The 18,088-nt window shown below is 27.6% G+C and overlaps 1 non-coding gene across 1 annotated transcript; it reads left to right on the top strand.

The window, feature by feature from the left end:
- Positions 1-15,826: 15,826 nt before the first annotated feature.
- On the top strand, positions 15,827-15,931 carry LOC145277332 (U6 spliceosomal RNA). The gene has a single exon (XR_013868134.1). It is a non-coding gene; the product is annotated as a U6 spliceosomal RNA (small nuclear RNA).
- Positions 15,932-18,088: the final 2,157 nt, after the last annotated feature.

The following is an 18,088-nucleotide window of genomic DNA, read 5'->3' as shown; positions in this document are numbered from 1 at the left end:
ATACCTAAAAATGTCAGATAAAAGTCAACATACTTCAAAATGTCAGATAAAAGTAAACATACCACAAAATGTCAGATAAAAGTAAACATACTTAAAAATGTCAGATAAAAGTTATAGTAATTAAAATTGTCAGATGAATTTTAAAGTAATTAAAAATGTCAGATAAAAGTAAAAATACTTAAAAATGTCAGATAAAAGTAAACATACCACAAAATGTCAGATAAAAGTAAACATACCTAAAAATGTCAGATAAAAGTAAACATACTTAAAATGTCAGATAAAAGTAAACATACCACAAAATGTCAGATAAAAGTAAACATACTTAAAAATGTCAGATAAAAGGTAAAATACTTAAAAATGTCAGATAAAAGTAAACATACCCAAAAATGTCAGATAAAAGTGAACATACTTAAAAATGTCAGATTGAAGTAAACATACTTAAAAATGTCAGATAAAAGTAAACATACCTAAACATGTCAGATAAAAGTAAACATACTTAAAATGTCAGATAAAAGTTAAAGTAATTTCAAATGTCAGATAAACGTTAAAGTAATTAAAAATGTCAGATAAAAGTAAACATACTTAAAAATGTCAGATAAAAGTTAAAGTAATTAAAAATGTCAGATAAAAGTTAAAGTAATTAAAAATGTCAGATAAAAGGTAAAATACTTAAAATGTCAGATAAAAGTAAACATACCAAAAAATGTCAGATAAAAGTAAACATACTTAAAAATGTCAGATAAAAGTTAAAGTAATTAAAAATGTCAGATAAAAGTCAAACTAATTAAAAATGTCAGATAAAAGTAAAAATACTTAAAAATGTCAGATAAAAGTAAACATACTTAAAAATGTCAGATAAAAGTAAACATACTTAAAAATGTCAGATAAAAGTAAACATACTTAAAAATGTCAGATAAAAGTAAACATACCTAAAAATGTCAGATAAAAGTAAACATACTTAAAAATGTCAGATAAAAGTTAAAGTAATTAAAAATGTCAGATAAAAGGTAAAATACTTAAAATGTCAGATAAAAGTAAACATACCAAAAAATGTCAGATAAAAGTAAACATACTTAAAAATGTCAGATAAAAGTTAAAGTAATTAAAAATGTCAGATAAAAGTCAAACTAATTAAAAATGTCAGATAAAAGTAAAAATACTTAAAAATGTCAGATAAAAGTAAACATACTTTAAAATGTCAGATAAAAGTAAACATACTTAAAAATGTCAGATAAAAGTAAACATACTTAAAAATGTCAGATAAAAGTAAACATACCTAAAAATGTCAGATAAAAGTAAACATACTTAAAAATGTCAGATAAAAGTAAACATATATAAAAACGTCAAATAAAAGTTAAAATACTTAAAAATGTCAGATAAAAGTAAACATACCTAAAAATGTCAGATAAAAGTCAACATACTTCAAAATGTCAGATAAAAGTAAACATACCACAAAATGTCAGATAAAAGTAAACATACTTAAAAATGTCAGATAAAAGTTATAGTAATTAAAATTGTCAGATGAATGTTAAAGTAATTAAAAATGTCAGATAAAAGTAAAAATACTTAAAAATGTCAGATAAAAGTAAACATACCACAAAATGTCAGATAAAAGTAAACATACCTAAAAATGTCAGATAAAAGTAAACATACTTAAAAATGTCAGATAAAAGTAAACATACCTAAAAACGTCAGATAAAAGTTAAAATACATAAAAATGTCAGATAAAAGTAAACATACCTAAAAATGTCAGATAAAAGTAAACATACTTAAAAATGTCAGATAAAAGTAAAAATACCTAAAAATGTCAGATTAAAGTAAACATACTTTAAAATGTCAGATAAAAGTAAAAATACTGAAAAATGTCAGATAAAAGTAAACATACCACAAAATGTCAGATAAAAGTAAACATACTTAAAAATGTCAGATAAAAGTAAACATACCTAAAATGTCAGATAAAAGTTAAAGTAATTAAAAATGTCAGATAAAAGTAAACATACTTTAAAATTTCAGATAAAAGTAAACATACCTAAAAATGTCAGATAAAAGTTTAAGTAATTAAAAATGTCAGATAAAAGTAAACATACCTAAAAATGTCAGATAAAAGTAAACATACTAAAAATGTCAGATAAAAGGTGAAGTAATTTAAAATGTCAGATAAAAGTAAACATACTAAAAATGTCAGGTAAAAGTTAAAGTAATTAAAAATGTACGATAAAAGTAAACATACTTAAAAATGTCAGATAAAATTAAACATACTTAAAAATGTCAGATAAAAGTAAAAATACTTAAATATGTCAGATAAAAGTAAACATACTAAAAATGTCAGATAAAAGTAAACATACCTAAAAATGCAGATAAAAGTAAACATACTTAAAAATGTCAGATAAAAGTAAACATACATAAAAACGTCAGATAAAAGTTAAAATACTTAAAACTGTCAGAAAAAGTAAACATACCAAAAAATGTCAGATAAAAGTAAACATACTAAAAATGTCAGATAAAAGTAAACATACTAAAAATGTCAGGTAAAAGTTAAAGTAATTAAAAATGTACGATAAAAGAAAACATACTTAAAAATGTCAGATAAAATTAAACATACTTAAAAATGTCAGATAAAAGTAAAAATACTTAAATATGTCAGATAAAAGTAAACATACTAAAAATGTCAGAAAAAGTAAACATACCAAAAAATGTCAGATAAAAGTAAACACACTAAAAATGTAAGAAACAGTGAACATACCAAAAAATGTCAGATAAAAGTAAACATACTAAAAATGTCAGGTAAAAGTTAAAGTAATTAAAAATGTACGATAAAAGAAAACATACTTAAAAATGTCAGATAAAATTAAACATACTTAAAAATGTCAGATAAAAGTAAAAATACTTAAATATGTCAGATAAAAGTAAACATACTAAAAATGTCAGAAAAAGTAAACATACCAAAAAATGTCAGATAAAAGTAAACACACTAAAAATGTCAGAAACAGTGAACATACCAAAAAATGTCAGATAAAAGTAAACATACTAAAAATGTCAGAAAAAGTAAACATACCTAAAAATTTCAGATAAAAGTAAACACACTTAAAAATGTCAGATAAAAGTGAAAATACTTAAAAATGTCAGATAAAAGTAAACATACCTACAAATGTCAGATAAAAGTAAACATACTTAAAAATGTCAGATAAAACTAAACATACCTAAAAATGTCAGATAAAAGTAAACATACTTAAAAATGTCAGATAAAAGTTAACATACCTAAAAACGTCAGATAAAAGGTAAAATACTTGAAAATGTCAGATAAAAGTATACATACCTAAAAATTTCAGATAAAAGTCAACATACTTAAAAATGTCAGATAAAAGTAAACATATCACAAAATGTCAGATAAAAGTACACATACTTAAAAATGTCAGATAAAAGTTAAAATACTTAAAAATGTCAGATAAAAGTAAACATACCCAAAAATGTCAGATAAAAGTAAACATACTTAAAATGTCAGATAAAAGTAAGCATACCTAAAAATGTCAGATAAAAGTAAACATACCTAAACATGTCAGATAAAAGTAAACATACTTAAAAATGTCAGATAAAAGTTAAAGTAATTAAAATGTCAGATAAAAGTTAAAGTAATAAAAAATGTCAGATAAAAGTTAAAGTAATTAAAAATGTCAGATAAAAGTAAAAATTCTTTATATGTAAGATAAAAGTAAACATACCTAAAAAAGTCAGATAAAAGTAAACATACATAAAAATGTCAGATAAAAGTTTAAATACTTAAAAATGTCAGATAAAAGTAAACATACCTAAAATGTCAGATAAAAGTAAACATACTAAAAATGTCAGGTAAAAGTTAAAGTAATTAAAAATGTACGATAAAAGTAAACATACTTAAAAATGTCAGATAAAAGTAAACATACTTAAAAATGTCAGATAAAAGTTAAAATACTTAAAAATGTCGGATAAAAGTAAACATACTTAAAAATGTCAGATAAAAGTTAAAATACTTAAAAATGTCAGATAAAAGTAAACATACTAAAAATGTCAGAAAAAGTAAACATACCATAAAATGTCAGATAAAAGTAAACACACTAAAAAATGTCAGATAAAAGTTAAAATACTTAAAAATGTCAGATAAAAGTAAACATACCACAAAATGTCAGATAAATGTAAACATACTTAAAAATGTCAGATAAAAGTAAACATACCTAAAAATGTCAGATAAAAGTAAACATACCTAAAAATGTCAGATAAAAGTAAACATACATAAAAATGTCAGATAAAAGGAAACATACCTAAAAACGTCAGATAAAAGTTAAAATACTTAAAAATGTCAGATAAAAGTAAACATACCACAAAATGTCAGATAAAAGTCAACATACTTAAAAATGTCAGATAAAAGTGAACATACTTAAAAATGTCAGATAGAAGTAAACATACTTAAAACTGTCAGATAAAAGTAAACATACCTAAACATGTCAGATAAAAGTAAACATACTTAAAAATGTCAGATAAAAGTTAAGGTAATTAAAAATGTCAGATAAACGTTAAAGTAATTAAAAATTTCAGATAAATGTTAAAATACTTAAAAATGTCAGATAAAAGTAAACATACCACAAAATGTCAGATAAAAGTAAACATACTTAAAAATGTCAGATAAAAGTTAAAGTAATTTCAAATGTCAGATAAACGTTAAAGTAATCAAAAATGTCAGATAAAAGTAAACATACTTAAAAATGTCAGATAAAAGTAAACATACCACAAAATGTCAGATAAAAGGTAAAATTCTTAAAAATGTCAGATAAAAGTAAACATACTTAAAAATGTCAGATAAAAGTAAACATACTTAAAAATGTCAGATAAAAGTAAACATACTTAAAAATGTCAGATAAAAGTAAACATACCTAAAAATGTCAGATAAAAGTAAACATACTTAAAAATGTCAGATAAAAGTTAAAGTAATTAAAAATGTCAGATAAAAGGTAAAATACTTAAAATGTCAGATAAAATTAAACATACCAAAAAATGTCAGATAAAAGTAAACATACTTAAATATGTCAGATAAAAGTTAAAGTAATTAAAAATGTCAGATAAAAGTCAAACTAATTTAAAATGTCAGATAAAAGTAAAAATACTTGAAAATGTCAGATAAAAGTAAACATACTTTAAAATGTCAGATAAAAGTAAACATACTTAAAAATGTCAGATAAAAGTAAACATACTTAAAAATGTCAGATAAAAGTAAACATACCTAAAAATGTCAGATAAAAGTAAACATACTTAAAAATGTCAGATAAAAGTAAACATATATAAAAACGTCAAATAAAAGTTAAAATACTTAAAAATGTCAGATAAAAGTAAACATACCTAAAAATGTCAGATAAAAGTCAACATACTTCAAAATGTCAGATAAAAGTAAACATACCACAAAATGTCAGATAAAAGTAAACATACTTAAAAATGTCAGATAAAAGTTATAGTAATTAAAATTGTCAGATGAATTTTAAAGTAATTAAAAATGTCAGATAAAAGTAAAAATACTTAAAAATGTCAGATAAAAGTAAACATACCACAAAATGTCAGATAAAAGTAAACATACCTAAAAATGTCAGATAAAAGTAAACATACTTAAAATGTCAGATAAAAGTAAACATACCACAAAATGTCAGATAAAAGTAAACATACTTAAAAATGTCAGATAAAAGGTAAAATACTTTAAAATGTCAGATAAAAGTAAACATACCCAAAAATGTCAGATAAAAGTGAACATACTTAAAAATGTCAGATTGAAGTAAACATACTTAAAAATGTCAGATAAAAGTAAACATACTTAAACATGTCAGATAAAAGTAAACATACTTAAAATGTCAGATAAAAGTTAAAGTAATTTCAAATGTCAGATAAACGTTAAAGTAATTAAAAATGTCAGATAAAAGTAAACATACTTAAAAATGTCAGATAAAAGTTAAAGTAATTAAAAATGTCAGATAAAAGTTAAAGTAATTAAAAATGTCAGATAAAAGGTAAAATACTTAAAATGTCAGATAAAAGTAAACATACCAAAAAATGTCAGATAAAAGTAAACATACTTAAAAATGTCAGATAAAAGTTAAAGTAATTAAAAATGTCAGATAAAAGTCAAACTAATTAAAAATGTCAGATAAAAGTAAAAATACTTAAAAATGTCAGATAAAAGTAAACATACTTAAAAATGTCAGATAAAAGTAAACATACTTAAAAATGTCAGATAAAAGTAAACATACTTAAAAATGTCAGATAAAAGTAAACATACCTAAAAATGTCAGATAAAAGTAAACATACTTAAAAATGTCAGATAAAAGTTAAAGTAATTAAAAATGTCAGATAAAAGGTAAAATACTTAAAATGTCAGATAAAAGTAAACATACCAAAAAATGTCAGATAAAAGTAAACATACCAAAAAATGTCAGATAAAAGTTAAAGTAATTAAAAATGTCAGATAAAAGTCAAACTAATTAAAAATGTCAGATAAAAGTAAAAATACTTAAAAATGTCAGATAAAAGTAAACATACTTTAAAATGTCAGATAAAAGTAAACATACTTAAAAATGTCAGATAAAAGTAAACATACTTAAAAATGTCAGATAAAAGTAAACATACTTAAAAATGTCAGATAAAAGTAAACATATATAAAAACGTCAAATAAAAGTTAAAATACTTAAAAATGTCAGATAAAAGTAAACATACCTAAAAATGTCAGATAAAAGTCAACATACTTCAAAATGTCAGATAAAAGTAAACATACCACAAAATGTCAGATAAAAGTAAACATACTTAAAAATGTCAGATAAAAGTTATAGTAATTAAAATTGTCAGATGAATGTTAAAGTAATTAAAAATGTCAGATAAAAGTAAAATACTTAAAAATGTCAGATAAAAGTAAACATACCACAAAATGTCAGATAAAAGTAAACATACCTAAAAATGTCAGATAAAAGTAAACATACTTAAAAATGTCAGATAAAAGTAAACATACCTAAAAACGTCAGATAAAAGTTAAAATACATAAAAATGTCAGATAAAAGTAAACATACCTAAAAATGTCAGATAAAAGTAAACATACTTAAAAATGTCAGATAAAAGTAAAAATACCTAAAAATGTCAGATTAAAGTAAACATACTTTAAAATGTCAGATAAAAGTAAAAATACTGAAAAATGTCAGATAAAAGTAAACATACCACAAAATGTCAGATAAAAGTAAACATACTTAAAAATGTCAGATAAAAGTAAACATACCTAAAATGTCAGATAAAAGTTAAAGTAATTAAAAATGTCAGATAAAAGTAAACATACTTTAAAATTTCAGATAAAAGTAAACATACCTAAAAATGTCAGATAAAAGTTTAAGTAATTAAAAATGTCAGATAAAAGTAAACATACCTAAAAATGTCAGATAAAAGTAAACATACTAAAAATGTCAGATAAAAGGTGAAGTAATTTAAAATGTCAGATAAAAGTAAACATACCTAAAAATGTCAGATAAAAGTAAACATACCCAAAAATGTCAGATAAAAGTAAACATACTAAAAATGGCCGATAAAGGTGAACATACTAAAAAATTGAATGTCCTTAACGAACAATCGTATATTTGGGCATGCATACAAAATCAATTAAAGTATACTTACGGCTCAAATTTCTATTTTTTCTCAATTTGGCCTCCTACTTTTAACAATAAATGCATTCATTTACCCCGACTATCGGCGCTCTGCGACGTTGCATCTTCGTAGCAACAAAGAGCAGACAAGCAGTGAGAGATGCAGACCCACAGACATATCGATTTTATATCTGTATAGATTTTTTAATAATTTCAAATGTCTTTTTGTTTCTTGTTTCATAGGTATCTGTATTGTTCTTCTGGGTAGTGTCTCTGGCTGAGGTGATCATCTCTGTATTATGGTTTTTGTATTTTTCCAGGGTTTTTAGTTCCTACTCTGCAATCTTCTTCGCTCATCAGTTTCTTTCTTCGTTTTCAGGTAGAGTCGGTTCGTGTCGTCGGTTGAATGTAAAACTTGGTTTATTGTCGTTAGTTTTCTAGTCATCTGATAAAAAATAGCGACGTAGAATTTTTATTCCTTTCTAATTTGTTTGAGTTTAAATGTCAAACATGTAGACATTTCTGCGACAAGGGATTTTTCATTTCTTTTCTTCAGCTTTCTATTCCCAGTAGCTTTGACGCAGTGTTAGCAACATCTTTAATAACTGTAATACACTCATCTAAATTATTTACATAAACTAGTATAATTTATTCACGTTAGAGTGACAATTAAAGTCATTTCCTATAAACAAATCCCAGATTGGACAGTTTTTCTTAAATTGCCAGCTATTTTCTTCACGTCCAACAATTAGAAACTACTAACATCTTCTGCCCTGCAATGCCCAAGTAACAAGTAAATATTGTTTCTGTGGAAAAAGCTTTACGTAAGTTACAATATTTTCTGTGTACGAATTTAGTTGATTCTTTAATCCTGAACACTACGTCAACCAAATAAATATGTACAGACATATATTGTTTCTCAATTGCACATTTCAGTTGTCTGCAATGTTTTGCTATTTCAATTCAAACAATAATAGTTTATTTACTCTTTAGTGCATCCGTTGTTTATATCGCAATGAGAGGTATCACTCTTCAAATAACATGCCATCAGATTTTTGTTTTAGCGATAATGTTTCATGAGTTTATCTGACTGACAGCCGAGAAAACCTCATTATGTCCCTTGCTGGACATGACATTTCCCTTGCTCTTTTTTCCACCGTTTTCGTTTGTTAGATAATATTAAAATAATATAATGTATCGGTTTGTGTAATTCTCCTTGAGACGATATCTCCAAATTGCTCACCCTCCACACATGCTTAATTCTGGCAATGAAACACTGCTACACTCCGTCAGATATCAACCTGGTATTTTAAAATGTTGGTGCTTAACAGAATATGTAACTCCAAAATTGTTTACTGAGGATTCTCCATCAACTATACTTTTTCCTCTAGAGCTGGAGTTATGATTCTTACGATAAATATTATCAGTTCCTATGACCATTCCTAGTAGTGCTTTAGTTATCATGGTATTTAAACTCTATATGCCTCAACATTCTTCTTCCTCTACTTCTTTTTCTTCTTTTTATTCTTCTTGTTCTTGTTGTTGTTGTTGTTCTTCTTCTTCTCCTTATTATTATTATTATTATTATTATTATTATTATTGTTGTTGTTGTTGTTGTTGTTGTTGTTGTTGTAATAACAATGACTATAATGTTTTAATGTATATATTTTTCTCACTGTTAATATTAATCATTACTCAAAAAGTATAAAAGTAAAAATAACATTCAGTTTATATCGTCGGTGATTTGCAGTTCAAAGTAAAATTTTATTTACTGTAATAATGCTTTAAGTTTTTTTTTTATTTACTGTCATAAAGCTTGCAATGTTTTTAAACGGGGTCGTCTATATTCGGCAAAGATGCACATAACGAATTTACCAGGAGATAATACTAGTATAATTCGTCTTACTTTTTCGTCTTAACTTGTCATAATGTATTTTGTTTTTAATTCATAGTAAAAAAACACACGCATTGTTACCGGGATTTCTCTATTTTTATGTTTGCCTGTACTTTAGTTTTATAATGCTAACACCAAGATACAATATTTTGCGCGTCTTACACATGCATGGTTTAGATTTAATAATATAGGACGACGAACTGCGCGAACAGTTTGTTTATTAGAACATAATCCATATCATCATCATCATCATCATCATCATCATCATCATCATCATCATCATCATCATCATCATCATTATCATCATCATCATCATCATTATTATTATTATTATTATTATTATTATTATTATTATTATTATCTAATAATACGATAGCGTGTGTATTCTTTTATGTGTCACGCTTACATCCGGGTTGTTTAATTGTAATGTTCTTCTATTTCTTATCATAAATAATTTTGCCAAGAATTCTTCATAAGTAGTTTTGGTTTCGGTTTCAACTATAGCTGATGCCACCTAGCTCATCGTTTTTATATATAAATAATTTTATCAATAATTCTTCATAAGTTTGGGTTTTGATTTAGGTTATGGCTGGAGGAACTCAAATTATATATATATATATTTTTTTTTTCATAAATTTTTATTTCGGTTTCTATTCAAGCTAATGCAGCTAAGTCATATGGATATTTCTTTCTGGCATCGCAACTTTATAACATATATAATCGATAGAACTTTATAATAAAATATACGAAATCTGCAAGAATTAAAATATCATATTTAAGCGTACTTTACGACCGGCCCTTACCGGGCGTTCGTGCTAGCTTTTGCAGATTTAACAAAAAAGCGGCAGTAATATTAGAACATCTCCATTTAAACTGAACATATACAAAATGCCAACATCAATATATTACATATAAATGAGTCTCCTGTGGAATTTCCTCAGGTCACGCCATGGCTTACTATACATACGGCCCCGTATGTTACATGAGAGGCCACGTTTCTAAGAGGCCATTGTGTTTATTATGGAAAACTGTGTAAGCTCGAGCCGCATACAACTTTGAAAATTTCAAAAGGAAGTAACTCAAAAATAGTTTATATTAACTCCTGAAATAATGAATAATAAACTTTTATTTAAATGTTTTTATATTATTTCATTCTTAAAATACATGTTGTTATCCATATAACATTTTTTCACCGCATTTATTCGTGTCAACTTACAGAACAAAAGTACAACACAGTAACCTCCCTTGATCTTTTTTCAAAGATGTAAGCGATCTTTATGTTTACAACCATTTTTGCGATCTCTACTTGTTGAATTTTTTCTACCCGTTTTAAATATTGTAAAAAATATATATTATGTTTTTTAAAATATTGTTTAAGTTTTGTTATAATTTGCTTAACAAAATGGTGAACAAATGCGTTGCATTTGGCTGCAAAACTGGTTATAAACACCACGAAAATCTATCAACTTTTCATTTTCCATGTGGCAAACCCGACCTGTTTGGAAAATGAACAAAGTTTGTAAATCGTGCTGATTGGATTACAACAAAAAATTCAATTTTATGTATAAAACATTTTGAGGAAAAAATTATTTTAAAAGTGAAAAGTAATGAGTTAACTTGGTTCCTACACCCAATACCAACAATTCATTCGCAGTTAGTGACTATTAAGCCATCTCTTCTACCTACATCAACCACATTGAGAAAAGCCCGAAACTATCGAAATTATCAAGATAATGAACTACCCAATTTTCTTTCAGCAGATATTATTATGAGTTTCGAAGATTTGGAAGAAACAAAGTGTTGCCCCACTGATTTTTTGTTTAAAAAAAAAATAAAAAATATGTATGGATTTTCCGGATAGATTTTGAGACAAATTTTCCATTACTGAAAATTGCGTTCGGATTGACAACAATTTACACGTTCAACTTCAGTATTATAGAAATCCAATACGATTACCATATTGGTGTGTAAAGGGCATAATGCAAAACTTACAAGGTATAGCAGATTGGTAAATGTCTCCTCTTATATTCAAAACATTGTAGCAGAACCTCCAAATTCTATTCTAAAAGAACTATACAAATTTCAACATTTTAAACGTAAGGATTTTTTCATTCAGATTCTCTTTATTATTGTGCTACACTTCTTCTCGAGCATGTAAACTACTTGTTGAGCAATTACCATTTCTTTAATTTTTTTCATTAGAAAAAATACAAAAAGGTTATGTAGAATATATACCTGCTGCAAAATCTCTCTTGGGAAAAGATAAACATTCTCAGGATGGTATCTTGATGTTGGATGAAATGTAACTTCAAAAGTGAGCTCAGTTTTATGAGGGGAAGTATGTTGGTGCTGATGAAACTGGCAACTTATATGAGGTATCATGATATTTATGATTTCCAGGTTGAACGAGACAGTGCCAACTGTAGTTAAAGCCTGTCTTGAAGTGACTGTTACTGGTGATTGGCTCTCTCAGGTGATAATTGCATGCATTGTACAACATTCAAATGCAGGATTTAATATAAGGGCTTTAGTTGCAAACAACAATTCTGCAAATGTAAATGCCTTTAAAATTTTATTAAACAAATTTGAAGGAGATAAAAATAAACATTTTATTACTTATTCAGGTTCTCCAAACAATTTTTTTTCTTTTTTAACACTGTTCATTTGTTGAAGTATATTCGAAACAGTTTACTAAACACACGCAAATTTGTGTTTCCTTCTTTCTATTTCAATATGTTGGACCTTCATTTGTGTCCTAGTCAGGAGTTTTATCTTGGTCTGATATACATAAAATATATGAAGGACAGGGTTTTGGGTGCTACATTACGAAAAGCCCCAAAACCAACTTTCAAGGCATTATATCCTGGTGACAATAAGCAAAGTGTCAGTTTGGCCATTGCTGTATTCCACGAGACAACAATTATTGCTTGTAAAAGCCACTTTCTAGAACGGACCGACATTACAAATTTTCTTAAATTGATACGGTGCTGGTGGACTATAGCCAATTCTAATTAAATATTTACACCTAATCTTTTAAATAATGCTGTTACTGCAAGTGATAATAAAATCAACTTTTACCAAACATTTTCTAACTGAGTTGAGTCTTGGTAAAAAATTTCTTACTTTTACCTCACTGCACAGAGTAGCAAACCATTTGTCACAAATTTGAGAGCACAAGCAATGCTTATGAAAGAACTGCTGAATGATGGGTATGAATATATTCCCACTCGTTGATTTCAAAGTGATCCCCTTGAAAAGCGATTTTCACAGTATCGTCAAATGAACTGAGGGAGATTTTTAGTGGGTCTTCGTGAGCTTTATAGCTGTGAAAAGATTTTAATCTGTAGACCCCTTTTAAAAGAAAATATTAACATTTGACAGGAAAACCTCAATCCATTGTCAAGGAATTAAAATTATAATCTTCGGAGTAAGAAATAAATGAACTATGTTTATCAACTGACAGCAAAGAAGTATCATATTCAATTATGTTGCAAAAAAAACGTTTGAAGCACTTTAACTGTGATATTTGTTCTACTTTATGGCTGGCAATGATACGGAGATCACTGAGAATCATTATCTTAATTTATTATTTCGAGGAGGTTTGACAATTCCATCCACTCAGATTGCTGAATTTATTTGTTCTTGCTTTGCAATTTTGGATTTTTTCTTCTCAATTCATTGAAAAACATGGTCAGTCTACAACTAGGGAGTCTGCAGAAATAATTTTAAAAACTTATTCTCCAAAGTATGTATTTACACGTGAGAAACACATTGAAAAATACATACATTTTCAACAAAAATTGTTATATATATATTCTATAACAACAAACAGATGCTTTCTTCAGATGAAATTAGAAAAGATTCATTAAATGTTTTTAAAAAGCGGCAGCGATCAAAATAAAAGTGAAATTTACTGTTTAACATTTACCTTTATTTACAATTTTTATTAAATTTCTTGTGCTTTGTAAAGATACTTTAAAATTCCTCTTGTAAGAAATATAGCAGTTAATGATTTGATAATTTTGTAACAGATTGAAAAAAGTTACTTCCTTTCCAATCTTTATATTCATGTGCTTCGTAAATATTTTGATATTCTTAAAAAAGATATTCTAATAAAATCTTTAAAAAAACAAATAACCTGTTGTAGTCAAAGCAATTTTTTTTTCATATTATAAACAACATCAGTATTAGAAAGGTCAGAGGAGACAACTCCAAATCAATTTGTTTTTGTTTTGTTGTGTATTATAAATAAATAAAAGGGAAAATACATCTAATTAATGGAAACATTTTACTTGGGACAGGAGAACAGTAAAATATGTAAGTAGAATTCATTAAAGCATTATTTCAAATATGAAAACCTGGAATAATTATTTAATTATCTAAGCATTACCATCTGAAATGATTTTTGAATAGAAAACAATTCCTGAGTTACCTGTCTTGGTCTTAGTTTCAATGCCGGCTTAGAAAAATGCCTCTGAATGTGACATATACGGCCGTATTATTATAGTAGGATATGGTCCCGCTAGTTATTATTGTAATAAGATTAATAATAATAATAATAATAATAATAATAATAATAATAATAATAATAATAATAATAATAATAATTATTATTATTATTACTATTATTATTGTTGTTGTTATTATTATTATTGTTATTATTATTGTACTTATTATTATTGTTATTATCATTATTGTTGTTATCATTATTGTTGTTATTATTATTGTTATTATTATTATTGTTATTATTATTGTTGTTGTTGCTTTATTGTTATTATTATTGTTATTATTATTGTTATTGTTATTATTATTATTGTTTTTGTTTTTTGTTATTATTATTGTTATTATAATTATATTTTTTATTGTCATTATTATTGTTATTATTATTGGTGTTATTATTATTATTGTTATTATTATTATTGTTATTATTATTATTATTGTTATTATTTTAATTATTACTATTATTATTATTATTATTATTATTATTATTATTATTATTATTATTATTATTATTATTATTTCTGTTGTCACGTTCGTGTCATACTGTTCTTATGGATAGTCTATCATGACAAATAACCATAGGCTTTTAACATCTCTTTTGCCAAGTCCTCCAGCACTGTCCGAACGATTTTGGCAGTTAAAACATTCTTTTTTAATCTACTTGTCAACGACGTTTATCACTATACCCACCGATCTCATAAAAACAGGAACAAATTTTACCTTCTTCAACTTCCACAATTTTCTCCCCATTTCAAGCATTGGTAAATTTAGACTTTCTTCTATTTTTCCACATTCATAACAGCTGAAATTGTTTTATCAATAATTACTGTCTCGTGTCCTTTTTTCTAACAAGACTAAATCCGCTCTATTGGCCCCGATCACACTAATTTCATACTGTAACTGTCCACCGATTAGTTTGGAAGATGCCCAGATTGTGGTTGTATCTCACGTGCGTTAGTCTCTGCATTCAAGTACTTTCCTTTATATTTCTCAAGATTTCATTGATGTTTTTCGTTGTATTTTCTAAGCTATTCCTCTAATTCCAATCTCTTCACTGTTTTTCTTTTCAAATTATCCCCTTATTATTCCTCGTGCTCTTACTATTATGAGGGTTATCTGGATTTTTTTCCATTTTCCATATCTTTTTGATCGTCTTGGTCAGTTCAGTATATTTGCTCTACTTCTCCGTCTGCTTGATCTCCACTGTGTGGTCTTTTGCTACAGCTAAATCCTCAATATGGCAGGTACTTACCTTATTTTAACTAGTATAACAATAGGTAGTCTTGTATTTTCATTATTTTCTTATGTCATTTACAATCTTATATTTCGACCACTCCTTTTCCAACGTTTTCATTTTTCATAGAGAGTCTGTCAGTATCATTATTTTGGCAGCAGTTCTTTGTGCATCGTCATGAGTTCCCTCCTTTTCTATCCAGAAGCATCAATTCTTCATTAGTGCAACTTATAGTTAGGAGTATGTTACTAATGACAGCGAGCATGCGCTAACACCTTTAATTAGGTTTCTACTACATAGTTTAGTTTCGAGGAGTTTTATTGTTCTTTTGTGGTATTCTCTTCCACTTCTCTATTGAATTTTGCTTGCGTTGATGGCATCTGCTTCTGGAAGTCTCATGTTAATCTAGTGATTCCATCGCTCTTGTGTAAGGCTGAATCATACTTTCTGTTGCTTTCAGTTTCCTCTATCTTATGATCAGCAGTGCTCACTATTGTATGCCGAATACCATTATTATTATTATTAGTAGTAGTAGTAGTAGTAGTAGTAGTATCATTATTACTATTATTATTCGTCAGTACATATACTGAAATTGGAACGATACAGAGAAGATTAGCATGTCCCCTGCGCAAGGATGACACGCAAATTCGTGAAGCGTTCCATATTTTTAATCAGAGGAATAACTGCAAAAGTACAACGACTAACGATAATGAAAACGACTGAAATATTAAGGAAACCCTTGAATGCGGAGAATAATACAAGACAATATAACGAATAAGCGTTACAGGGAATGAAGGACACCGAAGCTGCATATTTGCAGGTTCTGCACCCCCATCATGCATTCCCCCCATTGTTTCATCACCGACTTCCTAAAGACAAAGATACCAAAGGGCCGAGAAGGGTCAATAAGGACTGAAAGTCCGAGGAGACAGCGCCAACCAGACCTCGGCTGGACAACTGCAAAGAGAACTGGGACTTTGGGGAGGCTGAGTACCACTCAAATTTCAGTATAAACCAATGGCCACTACCAGCGAGAAATCAATCGTAAGCGGCTGCTGCGATGATGCAAATTAATTGCAAATGCTATCGAAGGAGGTGGAGAGGGCTGGACATCTGGGAAGACTTGTTTTCACTCAGCTTGCAGAGCACACCACAGGTTTCCGATCAGATCGTTTGTTGATTTGTGTGAAAGCTCCATGTGAGCCAATAATAATAATAATGTTATAGATAACATTACCGGTTATGCACTCGCAGCATTGGCGAAAATATATAATAACATTAATAACATCTATATTATATGGTGGATGTCAAATATCATACAAATATATTTACAATTACTCGAACAGTTCACCAGAAAAAAAGACTGCGGCCTATCATACGGATAAAGTCAGGCACAAGGTTAGAAGCTAGATATAAGTGTTATTAATGTAGAACCCCTCAGCTCCCTCAAAAGCGCTACGTTGTTGTTCCACATACATATTTTTCCAAAGGTATTTTAAAAATACTTTGAGGTCGTTTTAGTAATGAAAGTTATCTCCAAATAGAAAACAAAACATTACTCCAAACTATAGGAATCCCAATCGAATTAAATTCTGCACCATTTTTCGCAAATCTTTATTTACATAAACTGGACCGTATATATATATATATATATATATATATATATATATATATATATATATATATATATATATATATATATATATATATATATATATACATATATATATGTATATATACACACATATATATATATACACATATCTATATATAGATATATACATATATATAAATATATATATGTGTATATATATATATTTATATATATATACATACACACACACACACACATATATATATATATGTGTGTATATGTATATGTATATTTCATCACAAATAAAACTGATATACCCAAAGCGTATCATAATCATTGTTGTAGTAGATTTATGTTACTATCTTGAAGAGCATATCTGAAAAAATTGACCACGTCCTGTCTGCTCATCCTTCGGCTCACATTCAGATATGCGGTGACTTCGATGTCCATAATGTGGAATGGCTGACCCACTCAAATAAAACCGATGACGAGGGGAGGTTCTCTCATGATTTTGCCACTGCCTATGACCTACATCAGGTTGTTCACGAACCCACCCGTGTGCCCAAAACTACCGGTCAGCATGCAAGCCTTCTAGACCTTTTCCTCACAACTACCCCTGAGCTATGGTCATGATCTGTTCTATCTCCTCTGGGATCCTCCGACCAATTTGTTGTTGCAGTTAAGATAAAAATGAAATGTAATAAGTTTTCAAACTTACCTCACCACCGTACTGTATACCGATACTCTATGTCTGACTGGGATAGCTTCCGTACATTCATATCTGATTTACCTCTACAGTCAATGTTTAAAAAGGATGTACCCTCTATAGCATCAGCCATTGCCGAATTGTTAATTGTAGGCATAGACCGATTGATGCCATCTAAAAATTCAACAAAAACCTAACAATCAGCCATAGCACTCCCGCGAATGTGCTGTTGCCATCGCACACAGAAATCACTTTTTCAATAGCTTCTAACGTAATAGATGTACTGAGACTAAAGCTAACATAATAGATGTACTGAGACTAAAGCTGCTTAAGAACTGCAAGCAACCTCTGTAAAAGAGTAATAAAAAAATGCAAGAGAGCTACATGCTCAGTCCGTTAAATCCAAAGTAGCTGAGTAGCGGCTTGGTCCCCACCAGTTCTGGCAAATAGAAAACAGGATCTTGAACAGAACGTGCGTTCTATCCCAGCTATCATCAATGGACCTGAGGTCGCTCGTCAGCATCAT

This window comes from Euprymna scolopes, chromosome 5 (genome assembly GCF_053919585.1).
Source record: "Euprymna scolopes isolate OS-2025 chromosome 5, ASM5391958v1, whole genome shotgun sequence".
Classification (NCBI taxonomy): domain Eukaryota; kingdom Metazoa; phylum Mollusca; class Cephalopoda; order Sepiida; family Sepiolidae; genus Euprymna; species Euprymna scolopes.
The sequence above is the reverse complement of the archived record's forward strand: the minus strand, read 5'-3'. Positions and strand labels throughout refer to the sequence as shown.